Source organism: Schistocerca cancellata, unplaced genomic scaffold, assembly GCF_023864275.1.
Source record: "Schistocerca cancellata isolate TAMUIC-IGC-003103 unplaced genomic scaffold, iqSchCanc2.1 HiC_scaffold_830, whole genome shotgun sequence".
Taxonomy (NCBI): Eukaryota; Metazoa; Arthropoda; class Insecta; order Orthoptera; family Acrididae; genus Schistocerca; species Schistocerca cancellata.
Window position 1 is genome coordinate 208,023 of NW_026046841.1, and position 19,343 is coordinate 227,365.

A 19,343-nucleotide genomic window follows, 5' to 3' on the forward strand; every position below is an offset into this window, starting at 1 on the left:
AGCAGATACTACCATTCTGCGAGGTGCCTGCGAAAAGTACACGAGTTGCATTGATGAAGAGAGCAGAAGTGACCGAAAGTTAAGGCCTCCGTGGCGCAATCGGCTAGCGCGTTCGGCTGTTAACCGAAAGGTTGGTGGTTCGAGCCCACCCGGGGGCGAAATCGTTTTAATCGCCACCGAGGTGAGGACGTATGTCCACTTTGATAGAGATACACAGCTAGTGTGACAATTTGGCTGTGTTTGAATGATGCCACCCAGCCTTATACACATTCAGCCACGTGACAGTGGAGGTAAAAACATGGCCCTATGCGGACGTTCTACCGTTTTCCTATTCATTCGGCATGTGTGACACTGCAGTAGAGCGACGACCACTACAAAAGATGTATTATTTACATTTCATTTCGGCGTATACACCGCGAGTGCCATATGACAGGGCCTCTCTCTCGATGTCGATCTGCATTTGGCGTCTCTTAAGTGTCGGTCTGCAGTAGGCCGCTGTTGGCCGAGCGGCGTGCAGTCGCCTTACATGAAGCCCCCAGTGCCACTGTGGACGATGTAGCCAGAGAGAGGAGTCGAAAGGCGCGTTTCACAGTAGAGCCACGCTATCCCACAAGCTGTGCACTAGGTCAAGTTTTGCGCAGACCGCAAACCTTTGGTGGCTTGACGCTCGTCGTCGATCGTAAGGGTGAAACAGTGAAGAGAGTTGGAAAACGGTAAGGTGGACACCTCCAGCAGCATCTGTGTGTCAAATCCGATATCTGGTCGAGGGCTGTAAGATTCAGTATGATGACGTGACAATTCGGGAGTAGCTCACGAACGCAAAGCTGCGGCCTTCTTAGCTCAGTGGTAGAGCACTGGTCTCGTAAACCAGGGGTCGTGAGTTCGACCCTCACAGAAGGCATTCATTTTTTTAACTTTGCTGCTGAGAGCAGAGCTAGCTCGAGCAGCATCTAACAGATGGCAGTGCACTGAATGAAGGGGAAGTTCTACAACCGATAAAGAGTGCTCTACTTGCATCAGAGGTTTACTGGATGTGTAGGCGGAACACTGTTTTGTATGCATTTTGTAGTATAATGTCATGCTTGGCGATGTCATTCGTTTATGAGCCCCACTACAGTGTGCATGCACGTTATCCATGTGAAGAGGCGTAAGCAGATACTACCATTCTGCGAGGTGCCTGCGAAAAGTACACGAGTTGCATTGATGAAGAGAGCAGAAGTGACCGAAAGTTAAGGCCTCCGTGGCGCAATCGGCTAGCGCGTTCGGCTGTTAACCGAAAGGTTGGTGGTTCGAGCCCACCCGGGGGCGAAATCGTTTTAATCGCCACCGAGGTGAGGACGTATGTCCACTTTGATAGAGATACACAGCTAGTGTGACAATTTGGCTGTGTTTGAATGATGCCACCCAGCCTTATACACATTCAGCCACGTGACAGTGGAGGTAAAAACATGGCCCTATGCGGACGTTCTACCGTTTTCCTATTCATTCGGCATGTGTGACACTGCAGTAGAGCGACGACCACTACAAAAGATGTATTATTTACATTTCATTTCGGCGTATACACCGCGAGTGCCATATGACAGGGCCTCTCTCTCGATGTCGATCTGCATTTGGCGTCTCTTAAGTGTCGGTCTGCAGTAGGCCGCTGTTGGCCGAGCGGCGTGCAGTCGCCTTACAGTGCCTTACAGTGCCTTACAGTGCCACTGTGGACGATGTAGCCAGAGAGAGGAGTCGAAAGGCGCGTTTCACAGTAGAGCCACGCTATCCCACAAGCTGTGCACTAGGTCAAGTTTTGCGCAGACCGCAAACCTTTGGTGGCTTGACGCTCGTCGTCGATCGTAAGGGTGAAACAGTGAAGAGAGTTGGAAAACGGTAAGGTGGACACCTCCAGCAGCATCTGTGTGTCAAATCCGATATCTGGTCGAGGGCTGTAAGATTCAGTATGATGACGTGACAATTCGGGAGTAGCTCACGAACGCAAAGCTGCGGCCTTCTTAGCTCAGTGGTAGAGCACTGGTCTCGTAAACCAGGGGTCGTGAGTTCGACCCTCACAGAAGGCATTCATTTTTTTAACTTTGCTGCTGAGAGCAGAGCTAGCTCGAGCAGCATCTAACAGATGGCAGTGCACTGAATGAAGGGGAAGTTCTACAACCGATAAAGAGTGCTCTACTTGCATCAGAGGTTTACTGGATGTGTAGGCGGAACACTGTTTTGTATGCATTTTGTAGTATAATGTCATGCTTGGCGATGTCATTCGTTTATGAGCCCCACTACAGTGTGCATGCACGTTATCCATGTGAAGAGGCGTAAGCAGATACTACCATTCTGCGAGGTGCCTGCGAAAAGTACACGAGTTGCATTGATGAAGAGAGCAGAAGTGACCGAAAGTTAAGTCCTCCGTGGCGCAATCGGCTAGCGCGTTCGGCTGTTAACCGAAAGGTTGGTGGTTCGAGCCCACCTGGGGGCGAAATCGTTTTAATCGCCACCGAGGTGAGGACGTATGTCCACTTTGATAGAGATACACAGCTAGTGTGACAATTTGACTGTGTTTGAATGATGCCACCCAGCCTTATACACATTCAGCCACGTGACAGTGGAGGTAAAAACATGGCCCTATGCGGACGTTCTACCGTTTTCCTATTAATTCGGCATGTGTGACACTGCAGTAGAGCGACGACCACTACAAAAGATGTATTATTTACATTTCATTTCGGCGTATACACCGCGAGTGCCATATGACAGGGCCTCTCTCTCGATGTCGATCTGCATTTGGCGTCTCTTAAGTGTCGGTCTGCAGTAGGCCGCTGTTGGCCGAGCGGCGTGCAGTCGCCTTACATGAAGCCCCCAGTGCCACTGTGGACGATGTAGCCAGAGAGAGGAGTCGAAAGGCGCGTTTCACAGTAGAGCCACGCTATCCCACAAGCTGTGCACTAGGTCAAGTTTTGCGCAGACCGCAAACCTTTGGTGGCTTGACGCTCGTCGTCGATCGTAAGGGTGAAACAGTGAAGAGAGTTGGAAAACGGTAAGGTGGACACCTCCAGCAGCATCTGTGTGTCAAATCCGATATCTGGTCGAGGGCTGTAAGATTCAGTATGATGACGTGACAATTCGGGAGTAGCTCACGAACGCAAAGCTGCGGCCTTCTTAGCTCAGTGGTAGAGCACTGGTCTCGTAAACCAGGGGTCGTGAGTTCGACCCTCACAGAAGGCATTCATTTTTTTAACTTTGCTGCTGAGAGCAGAGCTAGCTCGAGCAGCATCTAACAGATGGCAGTGCACTGAATGAAGGGGAAGTTCTACAACCGATAAAGAGTGCTCTACTTGCATCAGAGGTTTACTGGATGTGTAGGCGGAACACTGTTTTGTATGCATTTTGTAGTATAATGTCATGCTTGGCGATGTCATTCGTTTATGAGCCCCACTACAGTGTGCATGCACGTTATCCATGTGAAGAGGCGTAAGCAGATACTACCATTCTGCGAGGTGCCTGCGAAAAGTACACGAGTTGCATTGATGAAGAGAGCAGAAGTGACCAAAAGTTAAGGCCTCCGTGGCGCAATCGGCTAGCGCGTTCGGCTGTTAACCGAAAGGTTGGTGGTTCGAGCCCACCCGGGGGCGAAATCGTTTTAATCGCCACCGAGGTGAGGACGTATGTCCACTTTGATAGAGATACACAGCTAGTGTGACAATTTGGCTGTGTTTGAATGATGCCACCCAGCCTTATACACATTCAGCCACGTGACAGTGGAGGTAAAAACATGGCCCTATGCGGACGTTCTACCGTTTTCCTATTAATTCGGCATGTGTGACACTGCAGAAGAGCGACGACCACTACAAAAGATGTATTATTTACATTTCATTTCGGCGTATACACCGCGAGTGCCATATGACAGGGCCTCTCTCTCGATGTCGATCTGCATTTGGCGTCTCTTAAGTGTCGGTCTGCAGTAGGCCGCTGTTGGCCGAGCGGCGTGCAGTCGCCTTACATGAAGCCCCCAGTGCCACTGTGGACGATGTAGCCAGAGAGAGGAGTCGAAAGGCGCGTTTCACAGTAGAGCCACGCTATCCCACAAGCTGTGCACTAGGTCAAGTTTTGCGCAGACCGCAAACCTTTGGTGGCTTGACGCTCGTCGTCGATCGTAAGGGTGAAACAGTGAAGAGAGTTGGAAAACGGTAAGGTGGACACCTCCAGCAGCATCTGTGTGTCAAATCCGATATCTGGTCGAGGGCTGTAAGATTCAGTATGATGACGTGACAATTCGGGAGTAGCTCACGAACGCAAAGCTGCGGCCTTCTTAGCTCAGTGGTAGAGCACTGGTCTCGTAAACCAGGGGTCGTGAGTTCGACCCTCACAGAAGGCATTCATTTTTTTAACTTTGCTGCTGAGAGCAGAGCTAGCTCGAGCAGCATCTAACAGATGGCAGTGCACTGAATGAAGGGGAAGTTCTACAACCGATAAAGAGTGCTCTACTTGCATCAGAGGTTTACTGGATGTGTAGGCGGAACACTGTTTTGTATGCATTTTGTAGTATAATGTCATGCTTGGCGATGTCATTCGTTTATGAGCCCCACTACAGTGTGCATGCACGTTATCCATGTGAAGAGGCGTAAGCAGATACTACCATTCTGCGAGGTGCCTGCGAAAAGTACACGAGTTGCATTGATGAAGAGAGCAGAAGTGACCGAAAGTTAAGGCCTCCGTGGCGCAATCGGCTAGCGCGTTCGGCTGTTAACCGAAAGGTTGGTGGTTCGAGCCCACCCGGGGGCGAAATCGTTTTAATCGCCACCGAGGTGAGGACGTATGTCCACTTTGATAGAGATACACAGCTAGTGTGACAATTTGGCTGTGTTTGAATGATGCCACCCAGCCTTATACACATTCAGCCACGTGACAGTGGAGGTAAAAACATGGCCCTATGCGGACGTTCTACCGTTTTCCTATTCATTCGGCATGTGTGACACTGCAGTAGAGCGACGACCACTACAAAAGATGTATTATTTACATTTCATTTCGGCGTATACACCGCGAGTGCCATATGACAGGGCCTCTCTCTCGATGTCGATCTGCATTTGGCGTCTCTTAAGTGTCGGTCTGCAGTAGGCCGCTGTTGGCCGAGCGGCGTGCAGTCGCCTTACAGTGCCTTACAGTGCCTTACAGTGCCACTGTGGACGATGTAGCCAGAGAGAGGAGTCGAAAGGCGCGTTTCACAGTAGAGCCACGCTATCCCACAAGCTGTGCACTAGGTCAAGTTTTGCGCAGACCGCAAACCTTTGGTGGCTTGACGCTCGTCGTCGATCGTAAGGGTGAAACAGTGAAGAGAGTTGGAAAACGGTAAGGTGGACACCTCCAGCAGCATCTGTGTGTCAAATCCGATATCTGGTCGAGGGCTGTAAGATTCAGTATGATGACGTGACAATTCGGGAGTAGCTCACGAACGCAAAGCTGCGGCCTTCTTAGCTCAGTGGTAGAGCACTGGTCTCGTAAACCAGGGGTCGTGAGTTCGACCCTCACAGAAGGCATTCATTTTGTTAACTTTGCTGCTGAGAGCAGAGCTAGCTCGAGCAGCATCTAACAGATGGCAGTGCACTGAATGAAGGGGAAGTTCTACAACCGATAAAGAGTGCTCTACTTGCATCAGAGGTTTACTGGATGTGTAGGCGGAACACTGTTTTGTATGCATTTTGTAGTATAATGTCATGCTTGGCGATGTCATTCGTTTATGAGCCCCACTACAGTGTGCATGCACGTTATCCATGTGAAGAGGCGTAAGCAGATACTACCATTCTGCGAGGTGCCTGCGAAAAGTACACGAGTTGCATTGATGAAGAGAGCAGAAGTGACCGAAAGTTAAGGCCTCCGTGGCGCAATCGGCTAGCGCGTTCGGCTGTTAACCGAAAGGTTGGTGGTTCGAGCCCACCCGGGGGCGAAATCGTTTTAATCGCCACCGAGGTGAGGACGTATGTCCACTTTGATAGAGATACACAGCTAGTGTGACAATTTGGCTGTGTTTGAATGATGCCACCCAGCCTTATACACATTCAGCCACGTGACAGTGGAGGTAAAAACATGGCCCTATGCGGACGTTCTACCGTTTTCCTATTCATTCGGCATGTGTGACACTGCAGTAGAGCGACGACCACTACAAAAGATGTATTATTTACATTTCATTTCGGCGTATACACCGCGAGTGCCATATGACAGGGCCTCTCTCTCGATGTCGATCTGCATTTGGCGTCTCTTAAGTGTCGGTCTGCAGTAGGCCGCTGTTGGCCGAGCGGCGTGCAGTCGCCTTACATGAAGCCCCCAGTGCCACTGTGGACGATGTAGCCAGAGAGAGGAGTCGAAAGGCGCGTTTCACAGTAGAGCCACGCTATCCCACAAGCTGTGCACTAGGTCAAGTTTTGCGCAGACCGCAAACCTTTGGTGGCTTGACGCTCGTCGTCGATCGTAAGGGTGAAACAGTGAAGAGAGTTGGAAAACGGTAAGGTGGACACCTCCAGCAGCATCTGTGTGTCAAATCCGATATCTGGTCGAGGGCTGTAAGATTCAGTATGATGACGTGACAATTCGGGAGTAGCTCACGAACGCAAAGCTGCGGCCTTCTTAGCTCAGTGGTAGAGCACTGGTCTCGTAAACCAGGGGTCGTGAGTTCGACCCTCACAGAAGGCATTCATTTTTTTAACTTTGCTGCTGAGAGCAGAGCTAGCTCGAGCAGCATCTAACAGATGGCAGTGCACTGAATGAAGGGGAAGTTCTACAACCGATAAAGAGTGCTCTACTTGCATCAGAGGTTTACTGGATGTGTAGGCGGAACACTGTTTTGTATGCATTTTGTAGTATAATGTCATGCTTGGCGATGTCATTCGTTTATGAGCCCCACTACAGTGTGCATGCACGTTATCCATGTGAAGAGGCGTAAGCAGATACTACCATTCTGCGAGGTGCCTGCGAAAAGTACACGAGTTGCATTGATGAAGAGAGCAGAAGTGACCGAAAGTTAAGGCCTCCGTGGCGCAATCGGCTAGCGCGTTCGGCTGTTAACCGAAAGGTTGGTGGTTCGAGCCCACCCGGGGGCGAAATCGTTTTAATCGCCACCGAGGTGAGGACGTATGTCCACTTTGATAGAGATACACAGCTAGTGTGACAATTTGGCTGTGTTTGAATGATGCCACCCAGCCTTATACACATTCAGCCACGTGACAGTGGAGGTAAAAACATGGCCCTATGCGGACGTTCTACCGTTTTCCTATTAATTCGGCATGTGTGACACTGCAGTAGAGCGACGACCACTACAAAAGATGTATTATTTACATTTCATTTCGGCGTATACACCGCGAGTGCCATATGACAGGGCCTCTCTCTCGATGTCGATCTGCATTTGGCGTCTCTTAAGTGTCGGTCTGCAGTAGGCCGCTGTTGGCCGAGCGGCGTGCAGTCGCCTTACAGTGCCTTACAGTGCCTTACAGTGCCACTGTGGACGATGTAGCCAGAGAGAGGAGTCGAAAGGCGCGTTTCACAGTAGAGCCACGCTATCCCACAAGCTGTGCACTAGGTCAAGTTTTGCGCAGACCGCAAACCTTTGGTGGCTTGACGCTCGTCGTCGATCGTAAGGGTGAAACAGTGAAGAGAGTTGGAAAACGGTAAGGTGGACACCTCCAGCAGCATCTGTGTGTCAAATCCGATATCTGGTCGAGGGCTGTAAGATTCAGTATGATGACGTGACAATTCGGGAGTAGCTCACGAACGCAAAGCTGCGGCCTTCTTAGCTCAGTGGTAGAGCACTGGTCTCGTAAACCAGGGGTCGTGAGTTCGACCCTCACAGAAGGCATTCATTTTTTTAACTTTGCTGCTGAGAGCAGAGCTAGCTCGAGCAGCATCTAACAGATGGCAGTGCACTGAATGAAGGGGAAGTTCTACAACCGATAAAGAGTGCTCTACTTGCATCAGAGGTTTACTGGATGTGTAGGCGGAACACTGTTTTGTATGCATTTTGTAGTATAATGTCATGCTTGGCGATGTCGTTCGTTTATGAGCCCCACTACAGTGTGCATGCACGTTATCCATGTGAAGAGGCGTAAGCAGATACTACCATTCTGCGAGGTGCCTGCGAAAAGTACACGAGTTGCATTGATGAAGAGAGCAGAAGTGACCGAAAGTTAAGTCCTCCGTGGCGCAATCGGCTAGCGCGTTCGGCTGTTAACCGAAAGGTTGGTGGTTCGAGCCCACCTGGGGGCGAAATCGTTTTAATCGCCACCGAGGTGAGGACGTATGTCCACTTTGATAGAGATACACAGCTAGTGTGACAATTTGACTGTGTTTGAATGATGCCACCCAGCCTTATACACATTCAGCCACGTGACAGTGGAGGTAAAAACATGGCCCTATGCGGACGTTCTACCGTTTTCCTATTAATTCGGCATGTGTGACACTGCAGTAGAGCGACGACCACTACAAAAGATGTATTATTTACATTTCATTTCGGCGTATACACCGCGAGTGCCATATGACAGGGCCTCTCTCTCGATGTCGATCTGCATTTGGCGTCTCTTAAGTGTCGGTCTGCAGTAGGCCGCTGTTGGCCGAGCGGCGTGCAGTCGCCTTACATGAAGCCCCCAGTGCCACTGTGGACGATGTAGCCAGAGAGAGGAGTCGAAAGGCGCGTTTCACAGTAGAGCCACGCTATCCCACAAGCTGTGCACTAGGTCAAGTTTTGCGCAGACCGCAAACCTTTGGTGGCTTGACGCTCGTCGTCGATCGTAAGGGTGAAACAGTGAAGAGAGTTGGAAAACGGTAAGGTGGACACCTCCAGCAGCATCTGTGTGTCAAATCCGATATCTGGTCGAGGGCTGTAAGATTCAGTATGATGACGTGACAATTCGGGAGTAGCTCACGAACGCAAAGCTGCGGCCTTCTTAGCTCAGTGGTAGAGCACTGGTCTCGTAAACCAGGGGTCGTGAGTTCGACCCTCACAGAAAGCATTCATTTTTTTAACTTTGCTGCTGAGAGCAGAGCTAGCTCGAGCAGCATCTAACAGATGGCAGTGCACTGAATGAAGGGGAAGTTCTACAACCGATAAAGAGTGCTCTACTTGCATCAGAGGTTTACTGGATGTGTAGGCGGAACACTGTTTTGTATGCATTTTGTAGTATAATGTCATGCTTGGCGATGTCATTCGTTTATGAGCCCCACTACAGTGTGCATGCACGTTATCCATGTGAAGAGGCGTAAGCAGATACTACCATTCTGCGAGGTGCCTGCGAAAAGTACACGAGTTGCATTGATGAAGAGAGCAGAAGTGACCGAAAGTTAAGTCCTCCTCGGCGCAATCGGCTAGCGCGTTCGGCTGTTAACCGAAAGGTTGGTGGTTCGAGCCCACCTGGGGGCGAAATCGTTTTAATCGCCACCGAGGTGAGGACGTATGTCCACTTTGATAGAGATACACAGCTAGTGTGACAATTTGGCTGTGTTTGAATGATGCCACCCAGCCTTATACACATTCAGCCACGTGACAGTGGAGGTAAAAACATGGCCCTATGCGGACGTTCTACCGTTTTCCTATTAATTCGGCATGTGTGACACTGCAGTAGAGCGACGACCACTACAAAAGATGTATTATTTACATTTCATTTCGGCGTATACACCGCGAGTGCCATATGACAGGGCCTCTCTCTCGATGTCGATCTGCATTTGGCGTCTCTTAAGTGTCGGTCTGCAGTAGGCCGCTGTTGGCCGAGCGGCGTGCAGTCGCCTTACATGAAGCCCCCAGTGCCACTGTGGACGATGTAGCCAGAGAGAGGAGTCGAAAGGCGCGTTTCACAGTAGAGCCACGCTATCCCACAAGCTGTGCACTAGGTCAAGTTTTGCGCAGACCGCAAACCTTTGGTGGCTTGACGCTCGTCGTCGATCGTAAGGGTGAAACAGTGAAGAGAGTTGGAAAACGGTAAGGTGGACACCTCCAGCAGCATCTGTGTGTCAAATCCGATATCTGGTCGAGGGCTGTAAGATTCAGTATGATGACGTGACAATTCGGGAGTAGCTCACGAACGCAAAGCTGCGGCCTTCTTAGCTCAGTGGTAGAGCACTGGTCTCGTAAACCAGGGGTCGTGAGTTCGACCCTCACAGAAGGCATTCATTTTTTTAACTTTGCTGCTGAGAGCAGAGCTAGCTCGAGCAGCATCTAACAGATGGCAGTGCACTGAATGAAGGGGAAGTTCTACAACCGATAAAGAGTGCTCTACTTGCATCAGAGGTTTACTGGATGTGTAGGCGGAACACTGTTTTGTATGCATTTTGTAGTATAATGTCATGCTTGGCGATGTCATTCGTTTATGAGCCCCACTACAGTGTGCATGCACGTTATCCATGTGAAGAGGCGTAAGCAGATACTACCATTCTGCGAGGTGCCTGCGAAAAGTACACGAGTTGCATTGATGAAGAGAGCAGAAGTGACCGAAAGTTAAGTCCTCCGTGGCGCAATCGGCTAGCGCGTTCGGCTGTTAACCGAAAGGTTGGTGGTTCGAGCCCACCTGGGGGCGAAATCGTTTTAATCGCCACCGAGGTGAGGACGTATGTCCACTTTGATAGAGATACACAGCTAGTGTGACAATTTGGCTGTGTTTGAATGATGCCACCCAGCCTTATACACATTCAGCCACGTGACAGTGGAGGTAAAAACATGGCCCTATGCGGACGTTCTACCGTTTTCCTATTCATTCGGCATGTGTGACACTGCAGTAGAGCGACGACCACTACAAAAGATGTATTATTTACATTTCATTTCGGCGTATACACCGCGAGTGCCATATGACAGGGCCTCTCTCTCGATGTCGATCTGCATTTGGCGTCTCTTAAGTGTCGGTCTGCAGTAGGCCGCTGTTGGCCGAGCGGCGTGCAGTCGCCTTACATGAAGCCCCCAGTGCCACTGTGGACGATGTAGCCAGAGAGAGGAGTCGAAAGGCGCGTTTCACAGTAGAGCCACGCTATCCCACAAGCTGTGCACTAGGTCAAGTTTTGCGCAGACCGCAAACCTTTGGTGGCTTGACGCTCGTCGTCGATCGTAAGGGTGAAACAGTGAAGAGAGTTGGAAAACGGTAAGGTGGACACCTCCAGCAGCATCTGTGTGTCAAATCCGATATCTGGTCGAGGGCTGTAAGATTCAGTATGATGACGTGACAATTCGGGAGTGGCTCACGAACGCAAAGCTGCGGCCTTCTTAGCTCAGTGGTAGAGCACTGGTCTCGTGAACCAGGGGTCGTGAGTTCGACCCTCACAGAAGGCATTCATTTTTTTAACTTTGCTGCTGAGAGCAGAGCTAGCTCGAGCAGCATCTAACAGATGGCAGTGCACTGAATGAAGGGGAAGTTCTACAACCGATAAAGAGTGCTCTACTTGCATCAGAGGTTTACTGGATGTGTAGGCGGAACACTGTTTTGTATGCATTTTGTAGTATAATGTCATGCTTGGCGATGTCATTCGTTTATGAGCCCCACTACAGTGTGCATGCACGTTATCCATGTGAAGAGGCGTAAGCAGATACTACCATTCTGCGAGGTGCCTGCGAAAAGTACACGAGTTGCATTGATGAAGAGAGCAGAAGTGACCGAAAGTTAAGGCCTCCGTGGCGCAATCGGCTAGCGCGTTCGGCTGTTAACCGAAAGGTTGGTGGTTCGAGCCCACCCGGGGGCGAAATCGTTTTAATCGCCACCGAGGTGAGGACGTATGTCCACTTTGATAGAGATACACAGCTAGTGTGACAATTTGGCTGTGTTTGAATGATGCCACCCAGCCTTATACACATTCAGCCACGTGACAGTGGAGGTAAAAACATGGCCCTATGCGGACGTTCTACCGTTTTCCTATTAATTCGGCATGTGTGACACTGCAGTAGAGCGACGACCACTACAAAAGATGTATTATTTACATTTCATTTCGGCGTATACACCGCGAGTGCCATATGACAGGGCCTCTCTCTCGATGTCGATCTGCATTTGGCGTCTCTTAAGTGTCGGTCTGCAGTACGCTCGTCGTCGATCGTAAGGGTGAAACAGTGAAGAGAGTTGGAAAACGGTAAGGTGGACACCTCCAGCAGCATCTGTGTGTCAAATCCGATATCTGGTCGAGGGCTGTAAGATTCAGTATGATGACGTGACAATTCGGGAGTAGCTCACGAACGCAAAGCTGCGGCCTTCTTAGCTCAGTGGTAGAGCACTGGTCTCGTAAACCAGGGGTCGTGAGTTCGACCCTCACAGAAGGCATTCATTTTTTTAACTTTGCTGCTGAGAGCAGAGCTAGCTCGAGCAGCATCTAACAGATGGCAGTGCACTGAATGAAGGGGAAGTTCTACAACCGATAAAGAGTGCTCTACTTGCATCAGAGGTTTACTGGATGTGTAGGCGGAACACTGTTTTGTATGCATTTTGTAGTATAATGTCATGCTTGGCGATGTCATTCGTTTATGAGCCCCACTACAGTGTGCATGCACGTTATCCATGTGAAGAGGCGTAAGCAGATACTACCATTCTGCGAGGTGCCTGCGAAAAGTACACGAGTTGCATTGATGAAGAGAGCAGAAGTGACCGAAAGTTAAGTCCTCCGTGGCGCAATCGGCTAGCGCGTTCGGCTGTTAACCGAAAGGTTGGTGGTTCGAGCCCACCTGGGGGCGAAATCGTTTTAATCGCGACCGAGGTGAGGACGTATGTCCACTTTGATAGAGATACACAGCTAGTGTGACAATTTGGCTGTGTTTGAATGATGCCACCCAGCCTTATACACATTCAGCCACGTGACAGTGGAGGTAAAAACATGGCCCTATGCGGACGTTCTACCGTTTTCCTATTAATTCGGCATGTGTGACACTGCAGTAGAGCGACGACCACTACAAAAGATGTATTATTTACATTTCATTTCGGCGTATACACCGCGAGTGCCATATGACAGGGCCTCTCTCTCGATGTCGATCTGCATTTGGCGTCTCTTAAGTGTCGGTCTGCAGTAGGCCGCTGTTGGCCGAGCGGCGTGCAGTCGCCTTACATGAAGCCCCCAGTGCCACTGTGGACGATGTAGCCAGAGAGAGGAGTCGAAAGGCGCGTTTCACAGTAGAGCCACGCTATCCCACAAGCTGTGCACTAGGTCAAGTTTTGCGCAGACCGCAAACCTTTGGTGGCTTGACGCTCGTCGTCGATCGTAAGGGTGAAACAGTGAAGAGAGTTGGAAAACGGTAAGGTGGACACCTCCAGCAGCATCTGTGTGTCAAATCCCATATCTGGTCGAGGGCCGTAAGATTCAGTATGATGACGTGACAAGTCGGGAGTAGCTCACGAACGCAAAGCTGCGGCCTTCTTAGCTCAGTGGTAGAGCACTGGTCTCGTAAACCAGGGGTCGTGAGTTCGACCCTCACAGAAGGCATTCATTTTTTTAACTTTGCTGCTGAGAGCAGAGCTAGCTCGAGCAGCATCTAACAGATGGCAGTGCACTGAATGAAGGGGAAGTTCTACAACCGATAAAGAGTGCTCTACTTGCATCAGAGGTTTACTGGATGTGTAGGCGGAACACTGTTTTGTATGCATTTTGTAGTATAATGTCATGCTTGGCGATGTCATTCGTTTATGAGCCCCACTACAGTGTGCATGCACGTTATCCATGTGAAGAGGCGTAAGCAGATACTACCATTCTGCGAGGTGCCTGCGAAAAGTACACGAGTTGCATTGATGAAGAGAGCAGAAGTGACCGAAAGTTAAGGCCTCCGTGGCGCAATCGGCTAGCGCGTTCGGCTGTTAACCGAAAGGTTGGTGGTTCGAGCCCACCCGGGGGCGAAATCGTTTTAATCGCCACCGAGGTGAGGACGTATGTCCACTTTGATAGAGATACACAGCTAGTGTGACAATTTGGCTGTGTTTGAATGATGCCACCCAGCCTTATACACATTCAGCCACGTGACAGTGGAGGTAAAAACATGGCCCTATGCGGACGTTCTACCGTTTTCCTATTAATTCGGCATGTGTGACACTGCAGTAGAGCGACGACCACTACAAAAGATGTATTATTTACATTTCATTTCGGCGTATACACCGCGAGTGCCATATGACAGGGCCTCTCTCTCGATGTCGATCTGCATTTGGCGTCTCTTAAGTGTCGGTCTGCAGTAGGCCGCTGTTGGCCGAGCGGCGTGCAGTCGCCTTACATGAAGCCCCCAGTGCCACTGTGGACGATGTAGCCAGAGAGAGGAGTCGAAAGGCGCGTTTCACAGTAGAGCCACGCTATCCCACAAGCTGTGCACTAGGTCAAGTTTTGCGCAGACCGCAAACCTTTGGTGGCTTGACGCTCGTCGTCGATCGTAAGGGTGAAACAGTGAAGAGAGTTGGAAAACGGTAAGGTGGACACCTCCAGCAGCATCTGTGTGTCAAATCCGATATCTGGTCGAGGGCTGTAAGATTCAGTATGATGACGTGACAATTCGGGAGTAGCTCACGAACGCAAAGCTGCGGCCTTCTTAGCTCAGTGGTAGAGCACTGGTCTCGTAAACCAGGGGTCGTGAGTTCGACCCTCACAGAAGGCATTCATTTTTTTAACTTTGCTGCTGAGAGCAGAGCTAGCTCGAGCAGCATCTAACAGATGGCAGTGCACTGAATGAAGGGGAAGTTCTACAACCGATAAAGAGTGCTCTACTTGCATCAGAGGTTTACTGGATGTGTAGGCGGAACACTGTTTTGTATGCATTTTGTAGTATAATGTCATGCTTGGCGATGTCATTCGTTTATGAGCCCCACTACAGTGTGCATGCACGTTATCCATGTGAAGAGGCGTAAGCAGATACTACCATTCTGCGAGGTGCCTGCGAAAAGTACACGAGTTGCATTGATGAAGAGAGCAGAAGTGACCGAAAGTTAAGGCCTCCGTGGCGCAATCGGCTAGCGCGTTCGGCTGTTAACCGAAAGGTTGGTGGTTCGAGCCCACCCGGGGGCGAAATCGTTTTAATCGCCACCGAGGTGAGGACGTATGTCCACTTTGATAGAGATACACAGCTAGTGTGACAATTTGGCTGTGTTTGAATGATGCCACCCAGCCTTATACACATTCAGCCACGTGACAGTGGAGGTAAAAACATGGCCCTATGCGGACGTTCTACCGTTTTCCTATTCATTCGGCATGTGTGACACTGCAGTAGAGCGACGACCACTACAAAAGATGTATTATTTACATTTCATTTCGGCGTATACACCGCGAGTGCCATATGACAGGGCCTCTCTCTCGATGTCGATCTGCATTTGGCGTCTCTTAAGTGTCGGTCTGCAGTAGGCCGCTGTTGGCCGAGCGGCGTGCAGTCGCCTTACATGAAGCCCCCAGTGCCACTGTGGACGATGTAGCCAGAGAGAGGAGTCGAAAGGCGCGTTTCACAGTAGAGCCACGCTATCCCACAAGCTGTGCACTAGGTCAAGTTTTGCGCAGACCGCAAACCTTTGGTGGCTTGACGCTCGTCGTCGATCGTAAGGGTGAAACAGTGAAGAGAGTTGGAAAACGGTAAGGTGGACACCTCCAGCAGCATCTGTGTGTCAAATCCGATATCTGGTCGAGGGCTGTAAGATTCAGTATGATGACGTGACAATTCGGGAGTGGCTCACGAACGCAAAGCTGCGGCCTTCTTAGCTCAGTGGTAGAGCACTGGTCTCGTAAACCAGGGGTCGTGAGTTCGACCCTCACAGAAGGCATTCATTTTTTTAACTTTGCTGCTGAGAGCAGAGCTAGCTCGAGCAGCATCTAACAGATGGCAGTGCACTGAATGAAGGGGAAGTTCTACAACCGATAAAGAGTGCTCTACTTGCATCAGAGGTTTACTGGATGTGTAGGCGGAACACTGTTTTGTATGCATTTTGTAGTATAATGTCATGCTTGGCGATGTCATTCGTTTATGAGCCCCACTACAGTGTGCATGCACGTTATCCATGTGAAGAGGCGTAAGCAGATACTACCATTCTGCGAGGTGCCTGCGAAAAGTACACGAGTTGCATTGATGAAGAGAGCAGAAGTGACCGAAAGTTAAGGCCTCCGTGGCGCAATCGGCTAGCGCGTTCGGCTGTTAACCGAAAGGTTGGTGGTTCGAGCCCACCCGGGGGCGAAATCGTTTTAATCGCCACCGAGGTGAGGACGTATGTCCACTTTGATAGAGATACACAGCTAGTGTGACAATTTGGCTGTGTTTGAATGATGCCACCCAGCCTTATACACATTCAGCCACGTGACAGTGGAGGTAAAAACATGGCCCTATGCGGACGTTCTACCGTTTTCCTATTAATTCGGCATGTGTGACACTGCAGTAGAGCGACGACCACTACAAAAGATGTATTATTTACATTTCATTTCGGCGTATACACCGCGAGTGCCATATGACAGGGCCTCTCTCTCGATGTCGATCTGCATTTGGCGTCTCTTAAGTGTCGGTCTGCAGTAGGCCGCTGTTGGCCGAGCGGCGTGCAGTCGCCTTACAGTGCCTTACAGTGCCACTGTGGACGATGTAGCCAGAGAGAGGTGTCGAAAGGCGCGTTTCACAGTAGAGCCACGCTATCCCACAAGCTGTGCACTAGGTCAAGTTTTGCGCAGACCGCAAACCTTTGGTGGCTTGACGCTCGTCGTCGATCGTAAGGGTGAAACAGTGAAGAGAGTTGGAAAACGGTAAGGTGGACACCTCCAGCAGCATCTGTGTGTCAAATCCGATATCTGGTCGAGGGCTGTAAGATTCAGTATGATGACGTGACAATTCGGGAGTAGCTCACGAACGCAAAGCTGCGGCCTTCTTAGCTCAGTGGTAGAGCACTGGTCTCGTAAACCAGGGGTCGTGAGTTCGACCCTCACAGAAGGCATTCATTTTTTTAACTTTGCTGCTGAGAGCAGAGCTAGCTCGAGCAGCATCTAACAGATGGCAGTGCACTGAATGAAGGGGAAGTTCTACAACCGATAAAGAGTGCTCTACTTGCATCAGAGGTTTACTGGATGTGTAGGCGGAACACTGTTTTGTATGCATTTTGTAGTATAATGTCATGCTTGGCGATGTCATTCGTTTATGAGCCCCACTACAGTGTGCATGCACGTTATCCATGTGAAGAGGCGTAAGCAGATACTACCATTCTGCGAGGTGCCTGCGAAAAGTACACGAGTTGCATTGATGAAGAGAGCAGAAGTGACCGAAAGTTAAGGCCTCCGTGGCGCAATCGGCTAGCGCGTTCGGCTGTTAACCGAAAGGTTGGTGGTTCGAGCCCACCCGGGGGCGAAATCGTTTTAATCGCCACCGAGGTGAGGACGTATGTCCACTTTGATAGAGATACACAGCTAGTGTGACAATTTGGCTGTGTTTGAATGATGCCACCCAGCCTTATACACATTCAGCCACGTGACAGTGGAGGTAAAAACATGGCCCTATGCGGACGTTCTACCGTTTTCCTATTCATTCGGCATGTGTGACACTGCAGTAGAGCGACGACCACTACAAAAGATGTATTATTTACATTTCATTTCGGCGTATACACCGCGAGTGCCATATGACAGGGCCTCTCTCTCGATGTCGATCTGCATTTGGCGTCTCTTAAGTGTCGGTCTGCAGTAGGCCGCTGTTGGCCGAGCGGCGTGCAGTCGCCTTACATGAAGCCCCCAGTGCCACTGTGGACGATGTAGCCAGAGAGAGGAGTCGAAAGGCGCGTTTCACAGTAGAGCCACGCTATCCCACAAGCTGTGCACTAGGTCAAGTTTTGCGCAGACCGCAAACCTTTGGTGGCTTGACGCTCGTCGTCGATCGTAAGGGTGAAACAGTGAAGAGAGTTGGAAAACGGTAAGGTGGACACCTCCAGCAGCATCTGTGTGTCAAATCCGATATCTGGTCGAGGGCTGTAAGATTCAGTATGATGACGTGACAATTCGGGAGTGGCTCACGAACGCAAAGCTGCGGCCTTCTTAGCTCAGTGGTAGAGCACTGGTCTCGTAAACCAGGGGTCGTGAGTTCGACCCTCACAGAAGGCATTCATTTTTTTAACTTTGCTGCTGAGAGCAGAGCTAGCTCGAGCAGCATCTAACAGATGGCAGTGCACTGAATGAAGGGGAAGTTCTACAACCGATAAAGAGTGCTCTACTTGCATCAGAGGTTTACTGGATGTGTAGGCGGAACACTGTTTTGTATGCATTTTGTAGTATAATGTCATGCTTGGCGATGTCATTCGTTTATGAGCCCCACTACAGTGTGCATGCACGTTATCCATGTGAAGAGGCGTAAGCAGATACTACCATTCTGCGAGGTGCCTGCGAAAAGTACACGAGTTGCATTGATGAAGAGAGCAGAAGTGACCGAAAGTTAAGGCCTCCGTGGCGCAATCGGCTAGCGCGTTCGGCTGTTAACCGAAAGGTTGGTGGTTCGAGCCCACCCGGGGGCGAAATCGTTTTAATCGCCACCGAGGTGAGGACGTATGTCCACTTTGATAGAGATACACAGCTAGTGTGACAATTTGGCTGTGTTTGAATGATGCCACCCAGCCTTATACACATTCAGCCACGTGACAGTGGAGGTAAAAACATGGCCCTATGCGGACGTTCTACCGTTTTCCTATTAATTCGGCATGTGTGACACTGCAGTAGAGCGACGACCACTACAAAAGATGTATTATTTACATTTCATTTCGGCGTATACACCGCGAGTGCCATATGACAGGGCCTCTCTCTCGATTTCGATCTGCATTTGGCGTCTCTTAAGTGTCGGTCTGCAGTAGGCCGCTGTTGGCCGAGCGGCGTGCAGTCGCCTTACATGAAGCCCCCAGTGCCACTGTGGACGATGTAGCCAGAGAGAGGAGTCGAAAGGCGCGTTTCACAGTAGAGCCACGCTATCCCACAAGCTGTGCACTAGGTCAAGTTTTGCGCAGACCGCAAACCTTTGGTGGCTTGACGCCCGTCGTCGATCGTAAGGGTGAAACAGTGAAGAGAGTTGGAAAACGGTAAGGTGGACACCTCCAGCAGCATCTGTGTGTCAAATCCGATATCTGGTCGAGGGCTGTAAGATTCAGTATGATGACGTGACAATTCGGGAGTAGCTCACGAACGCAAAGCTGCGGCCTTCTTAGCTCAGTGGTAGAGCACTGGTCTCGTAAACCAGGGGTCGTGAGTTCGACCCTCACAGAAGGCATTCATTTTGTTAACTTTGCTGCTGAGAGCAGAGCTAGCTCGAGCAGCATCTAACAGATGGCAGTGCACTGAATGAAGGGGAAGTTCTACAACCGATAAAGAGTGCTCTACTTGCATCAGAGGTTTACTGGATGTGTAGGCGGAACACTGTTTTGTATGCATTTTGTAGTATAATGTCATGCTTGGCGATG

At 50.3% G+C, this 19,343-nt stretch overlaps 34 non-coding genes across 34 annotated transcripts; all 34 read left to right on the forward strand.

Annotated features, from left to right (window-relative positions):
• The first annotated feature begins 84 nt into the window (after positions 1 to 84).
• Positions 85 to 158, forward strand: Trnan-guu (transfer RNA asparagine (anticodon GUU)). The gene has a single exon. It is a non-coding gene; the product is annotated as a tRNA-Asn (tRNA).
• Positions 159 to 829: 671 nt separating this feature from the next.
• On the forward strand, positions 830 to 901 carry Trnat-cgu (transfer RNA threonine (anticodon CGU)). The gene has a single exon. It is a non-coding gene; the product is annotated as a tRNA-Thr (tRNA).
• A 333-nt stretch (positions 902 to 1,234) lies between these two features.
• Positions 1,235 to 1,308, forward strand: Trnan-guu (transfer RNA asparagine (anticodon GUU)). Its single transcript has one exon. It is a non-coding gene; the product is annotated as a tRNA-Asn (tRNA).
• Positions 1,309 to 1,988: 680 nt separating this feature from the next.
• Positions 1,989 to 2,060, forward strand: Trnat-cgu (transfer RNA threonine (anticodon CGU)). Its single transcript has one exon. It is a non-coding gene; the product is annotated as a tRNA-Thr (tRNA).
• Positions 2,061 to 2,393: 333 nt separating this feature from the next.
• Positions 2,394 to 2,467, forward strand: Trnan-guu (transfer RNA asparagine (anticodon GUU)). The gene has a single exon. It is a non-coding gene; the product is annotated as a tRNA-Asn (tRNA).
• A 671-nt stretch (positions 2,468 to 3,138) lies between these two features.
• On the forward strand, positions 3,139 to 3,210 carry Trnat-cgu (transfer RNA threonine (anticodon CGU)). The gene has a single exon. It is a non-coding gene; the product is annotated as a tRNA-Thr (tRNA).
• Positions 3,211 to 3,543: 333 nt separating this feature from the next.
• On the forward strand, positions 3,544 to 3,617 carry Trnan-guu (transfer RNA asparagine (anticodon GUU)). Its single transcript has one exon. It is a non-coding gene; the product is annotated as a tRNA-Asn (tRNA).
• Positions 3,618 to 4,288: 671 nt separating this feature from the next.
• Trnat-cgu (transfer RNA threonine (anticodon CGU)) lies at positions 4,289 to 4,360 on the forward strand. Its single transcript has one exon. It is a non-coding gene; the product is annotated as a tRNA-Thr (tRNA).
• A 333-nt stretch (positions 4,361 to 4,693) lies between these two features.
• Positions 4,694 to 4,767, forward strand: Trnan-guu (transfer RNA asparagine (anticodon GUU)). The gene has a single exon. It is a non-coding gene; the product is annotated as a tRNA-Asn (tRNA).
• A 680-nt stretch (positions 4,768 to 5,447) lies between these two features.
• Trnat-cgu (transfer RNA threonine (anticodon CGU)) lies at positions 5,448 to 5,519 on the forward strand. The gene has a single exon. It is a non-coding gene; the product is annotated as a tRNA-Thr (tRNA).
• A 333-nt stretch (positions 5,520 to 5,852) lies between these two features.
• Positions 5,853 to 5,926, forward strand: Trnan-guu (transfer RNA asparagine (anticodon GUU)). Its single transcript has one exon. It is a non-coding gene; the product is annotated as a tRNA-Asn (tRNA).
• A 671-nt stretch (positions 5,927 to 6,597) lies between these two features.
• On the forward strand, positions 6,598 to 6,669 carry Trnat-cgu (transfer RNA threonine (anticodon CGU)). Its single transcript has one exon. It is a non-coding gene; the product is annotated as a tRNA-Thr (tRNA).
• A 333-nt stretch (positions 6,670 to 7,002) lies between these two features.
• Positions 7,003 to 7,076, forward strand: Trnan-guu (transfer RNA asparagine (anticodon GUU)). The gene has a single exon. It is a non-coding gene; the product is annotated as a tRNA-Asn (tRNA).
• A 680-nt stretch (positions 7,077 to 7,756) lies between these two features.
• On the forward strand, positions 7,757 to 7,828 carry Trnat-cgu (transfer RNA threonine (anticodon CGU)). The gene has a single exon. It is a non-coding gene; the product is annotated as a tRNA-Thr (tRNA).
• A 333-nt stretch (positions 7,829 to 8,161) lies between these two features.
• Trnan-guu (transfer RNA asparagine (anticodon GUU)) lies at positions 8,162 to 8,235 on the forward strand. The gene has a single exon. It is a non-coding gene; the product is annotated as a tRNA-Asn (tRNA).
• Positions 8,236 to 8,906: 671 nt separating this feature from the next.
• Trnat-cgu (transfer RNA threonine (anticodon CGU)) lies at positions 8,907 to 8,978 on the forward strand. The gene has a single exon. It is a non-coding gene; the product is annotated as a tRNA-Thr (tRNA).
• A 332-nt stretch (positions 8,979 to 9,310) lies between these two features.
• On the forward strand, positions 9,311 to 9,385 carry Trnan-guu (transfer RNA asparagine (anticodon GUU)). The gene has a single exon. It is a non-coding gene; the product is annotated as a tRNA-Asn (tRNA).
• A 671-nt stretch (positions 9,386 to 10,056) lies between these two features.
• On the forward strand, positions 10,057 to 10,128 carry Trnat-cgu (transfer RNA threonine (anticodon CGU)). Its single transcript has one exon. It is a non-coding gene; the product is annotated as a tRNA-Thr (tRNA).
• A 333-nt stretch (positions 10,129 to 10,461) lies between these two features.
• On the forward strand, positions 10,462 to 10,535 carry Trnan-guu (transfer RNA asparagine (anticodon GUU)). Its single transcript has one exon. It is a non-coding gene; the product is annotated as a tRNA-Asn (tRNA).
• A 671-nt stretch (positions 10,536 to 11,206) lies between these two features.
• Positions 11,207 to 11,278, forward strand: Trnat-cgu (transfer RNA threonine (anticodon CGU)). The gene has a single exon. It is a non-coding gene; the product is annotated as a tRNA-Thr (tRNA).
• Positions 11,279 to 11,611: 333 nt separating this feature from the next.
• Positions 11,612 to 11,685, forward strand: Trnan-guu (transfer RNA asparagine (anticodon GUU)). The gene has a single exon. It is a non-coding gene; the product is annotated as a tRNA-Asn (tRNA).
• Positions 11,686 to 12,182: 497 nt separating this feature from the next.
• On the forward strand, positions 12,183 to 12,254 carry Trnat-cgu (transfer RNA threonine (anticodon CGU)). Its single transcript has one exon. It is a non-coding gene; the product is annotated as a tRNA-Thr (tRNA).
• A 333-nt stretch (positions 12,255 to 12,587) lies between these two features.
• Trnan-guu (transfer RNA asparagine (anticodon GUU)) lies at positions 12,588 to 12,661 on the forward strand. Its single transcript has one exon. It is a non-coding gene; the product is annotated as a tRNA-Asn (tRNA).
• A 671-nt stretch (positions 12,662 to 13,332) lies between these two features.
• Trnat-cgu (transfer RNA threonine (anticodon CGU)) lies at positions 13,333 to 13,404 on the forward strand. The gene has a single exon. It is a non-coding gene; the product is annotated as a tRNA-Thr (tRNA).
• A 333-nt stretch (positions 13,405 to 13,737) lies between these two features.
• On the forward strand, positions 13,738 to 13,811 carry Trnan-guu (transfer RNA asparagine (anticodon GUU)). The gene has a single exon. It is a non-coding gene; the product is annotated as a tRNA-Asn (tRNA).
• Positions 13,812 to 14,482: 671 nt separating this feature from the next.
• On the forward strand, positions 14,483 to 14,554 carry Trnat-cgu (transfer RNA threonine (anticodon CGU)). Its single transcript has one exon. It is a non-coding gene; the product is annotated as a tRNA-Thr (tRNA).
• A 333-nt stretch (positions 14,555 to 14,887) lies between these two features.
• Trnan-guu (transfer RNA asparagine (anticodon GUU)) lies at positions 14,888 to 14,961 on the forward strand. The gene has a single exon. It is a non-coding gene; the product is annotated as a tRNA-Asn (tRNA).
• A 671-nt stretch (positions 14,962 to 15,632) lies between these two features.
• Trnat-cgu (transfer RNA threonine (anticodon CGU)) lies at positions 15,633 to 15,704 on the forward strand. Its single transcript has one exon. It is a non-coding gene; the product is annotated as a tRNA-Thr (tRNA).
• Positions 15,705 to 16,037: 333 nt separating this feature from the next.
• Trnan-guu (transfer RNA asparagine (anticodon GUU)) lies at positions 16,038 to 16,111 on the forward strand. The gene has a single exon. It is a non-coding gene; the product is annotated as a tRNA-Asn (tRNA).
• Positions 16,112 to 16,781: 670 nt separating this feature from the next.
• Positions 16,782 to 16,853, forward strand: Trnat-cgu (transfer RNA threonine (anticodon CGU)). The gene has a single exon. It is a non-coding gene; the product is annotated as a tRNA-Thr (tRNA).
• A 333-nt stretch (positions 16,854 to 17,186) lies between these two features.
• Positions 17,187 to 17,260, forward strand: Trnan-guu (transfer RNA asparagine (anticodon GUU)). The gene has a single exon. It is a non-coding gene; the product is annotated as a tRNA-Asn (tRNA).
• Positions 17,261 to 17,931: 671 nt separating this feature from the next.
• Positions 17,932 to 18,003, forward strand: Trnat-cgu (transfer RNA threonine (anticodon CGU)). Its single transcript has one exon. It is a non-coding gene; the product is annotated as a tRNA-Thr (tRNA).
• A 333-nt stretch (positions 18,004 to 18,336) lies between these two features.
• Positions 18,337 to 18,410, forward strand: Trnan-guu (transfer RNA asparagine (anticodon GUU)). Its single transcript has one exon. It is a non-coding gene; the product is annotated as a tRNA-Asn (tRNA).
• Positions 18,411 to 19,081: 671 nt separating this feature from the next.
• Positions 19,082 to 19,153, forward strand: Trnat-cgu (transfer RNA threonine (anticodon CGU)). Its single transcript has one exon. It is a non-coding gene; the product is annotated as a tRNA-Thr (tRNA).
• Positions 19,154 to 19,343: the final 190 nt, after the last annotated feature.